At 45.1% G+C, this 3129-nt stretch overlaps 1 non-coding gene across 1 annotated transcript; it reads right to left on the reverse strand.

Annotated features, from left to right (window-relative positions):
* Positions 1-2785: 2785 nt before the first annotated feature.
* On the reverse strand, positions 2786-2859 carry trnat-ugu (transfer RNA threonine (anticodon UGU)). The gene has a single exon. It is a non-coding gene; the product is annotated as a tRNA-Thr (tRNA).
* Positions 2860-3129: the final 270 nt, after the last annotated feature.

Consider the following 3129-nt stretch of genomic DNA (forward strand, 5'->3'; position numbering starts at 1 on the left):
CTTAATGAGTTTTTGTCTCTGCCTTCACAAAGGAGAGGGATGATGCAGACAAAGAAGAGGAGTGTGAAATATTAGATACGATAAGCATAATGAGAGTGGAAGTACTGGAGGGTCTGACATCCTTCAAAATGAATAAATCACCAGGGCCAGATGGTTTGCATCTGAGGTTGTTCAAGGAAGCCAGGGAGGAAATAGTGGATGCGCTGAGGATCATCTTCAAATGCTCACTGGATATGGGTGAGGTGCCGGAGGATTGGAGGTCTGCGAACGTTGTACTATTATTTAAAAAGGATGTGAGGGATAGGCCCAATAATTATAGGCCGGTCAGTCTGACCTCGGTGGCGGGTAAATTATTAGAATCAATTCTGAGGGACAGGATAAACTGCCACTTAGAAAGGCACAGATTAATCAGGGATAGTCAGCATGGATCTGTTAAGGGAAGGTCATGTCTCACGAACTTGTCTGAGTTTTTTGAATAAGTAACAAGGAACATTGATGAGGATAGTGTGGTGGATGTGGTCTACATGGATTTTAGTAAAGTCCCACATGGCACACTGGTCAGTAAAATGAAAGCCCATGGAATACAGGGGAATGTGGCAGGTTGTATCCAAAATTGACTCAGTGACAGGAAACAAAGGATAGTTATCGACGGATGTTTTTGCGAATGGAAAGCAGTTTTCAGTGGCATTCCACAGGGCTCAGTGTTGGGTCCCTTGCTGTTTGTGATATATATTAATGATTTGGAATTAGATGTGGGAGGTATGATTGGGAAATTTGCTGATGACACAAAAATTGGCCGTGTAATTGATAGTGAGGAGGATAGCTGTAGACTTCAGAATGAGATGAATGGATTGGTTGAGTGGGCCGAAAAATGGCAAATGGAATTCAATCTGGAGAAGTGTGAGGGAATGCATTTTGGGAGGGCAAACAAAGCAAGGGGATACACAATAAACAGGAAGATATTGAGAGGGGTAGAAGAAGTGAGAGACTTTGGAGTGCATGTCCACAGGTCCCTGAAAGTGGCAGGACAGGTAGATAGAGTGGCGAATAAGGCATATAGAATGTTTTCCTTTATTGGCCAAGGGATAGAATAGAAAAGCAGGGATGTAGTGCTAGAACTGTATAAAATGGCGGTTCGGCCACAGCTGGAGTATTGCGTACAGTTCTGGTCATCACATTACAGAAATGACATAATTGCTCTGGAGAGAGTACAGAGGAGATTTACAAGAACGTTGCCAGGGCTTGAAAGTTGCAGCTATGAGCAAATATTGGAGCGGCTCGGGTTGTTTTCCTTCGAACAGAGGAGTCTGAGGGGTGACTTGAATGAGGTGTACAAAATTATGAGGCGCCTAGACAAGTGGACAGTAAGGACTTGTTTCCCCTGGTGGGGAGGTCAGTTACCAGGGGGCACAGATTTAAGGTGATTGGTAGAAGGGTTAGAGGGGACATGAGGGGAAACGTTTTTACCCAGAGGGTGGTGGGTGTCTGGAATTCGCTGCCAGGAATGGTGGTGGAGGCAGAAACCCTCAACTCATTTAAAAATACCTGGACATGCACCTGAAGTGCTGAAACCTGCAAGTCTACGGATCAGGTGCGGGAAGGTGGGAATAGATTGGGTGGCTAGATTTTTCGGCCAGAGCAAACGCGATGGGCTGAATGGGCTCCTTCTGTGCCCTAGTTTTTCTATAATTCTATGGAAATTGCCAGCACTGACACAGATCATTTCATTATTACATTGATATTGGACTGACTATAAGGAGAAGCAAGCTAAACACATAATGGTGAAAGGATTGGAAGATGACGCTGGTTGTTCCAGATGAAGAGGGATAGACAGAGGTGTGGGTGCAGCAGACTTCAGACAGTAATCAGCCCTTTCAGATACTGTGGGTGGCTCTGAAAAGAGCCTTTGAGTATTTGAAAAAATCCTGGCAGATTGACTTGGTTTTGGTGCCCGGAGCGCTGGTTTTCTTGGGCAGCAACACGGCCTGGATATTAGGCAGCACCCTACCCTGAACGATGGTCACCCCTCCCAGCAGCTTGTTGATCTCCTCGTCATTGAGGACGGCCAGCTTTAGGTGTCTGGGGATGATGCGGGTCTTCTTGTTGTCCCGGGCCGCGTTACCGCCCAGCTCGAGGATTTCAGCGGTCAGATACTCGAGCACAGCAGCCAGATAGACCTGGGCTCTGGCTCCCACACGCTCAGCATAGTTACCCTTTCTCAGGAGCCTGTGAACACGGCCCATCGGGAACTGCAGTCCAGCCCGGGAGGAGCGAGACTTGGCCTTGGACCGAGCTTTCCCGCTGGTCTTTCCTCTTCCAGACATTTCCACAATCTCACAAATACTTTCACAATGAATGGATAATTTCGTCAGCATTAAACATACACATGGGGTAGTCAGGATGGTCGAGCAGTCTGAGACGGTTCATTCAGATCACAATTCTCTCTGCAGGGGTGGGTTCAAATTCCCCTTCTGATAAGTTGTGTTTGGACATGACTAGAGGTATTTGGGAGCAGCAATGAAGAACAAACAGAGATCATGAAAGAATATTGACAAGCAAAATCAAAACAAATCCAAAGATGTTTCATCAATACATTGCAGTCAGAGGCAACTGAGGAAAGAGTAGGGCCCATCAAAGATCTAAAAATGTAACCTGGTGTCAGGGTGGAAGATGTTGGTATGTTTATTAATGAATATTCTCATGTAATTTGAATTCTCACTTAAGGTTCAGAAGACACAGATGGAAGTGATTGACAAGGTAACTTCTACATCACAAATGAGAAGCAAGGCTCCACTGGAAATTGAACCCAGGCTCTCTTGTTTACAAGGCAGGTGCTTTAACCAACTAAGCTACAGAGCCAGATGTTGATGCAATTAAAATCAGAGGAGTACACTATTTATTCTCATGTAATATCAATATCAAAGCAAAATGCAGCAGATGCTGGAAATCTCAAATAAAAACAAGAAATGCTGGAAATACTCATCAGGTCTGGCAGCATCTGTGGAGAGAGAAGCAGAGTTAACGTTTCAGGTCAATGACCCTTCTTCAGACCCTTCTATACAGTCTCATCCCACTTCTCCACAGGTCACAACATATATTTTACCTTTTCCCTTTTCCTGAAACAGTCAA

This window comes from Heterodontus francisci, unplaced genomic scaffold (genome assembly GCF_036365525.1).
Source record: "Heterodontus francisci isolate sHetFra1 unplaced genomic scaffold, sHetFra1.hap1 HAP1_SCAFFOLD_91, whole genome shotgun sequence".
Lineage (NCBI taxonomy): Eukaryota > Metazoa > Chordata > Chondrichthyes > Heterodontiformes > Heterodontidae > Heterodontus > Heterodontus francisci.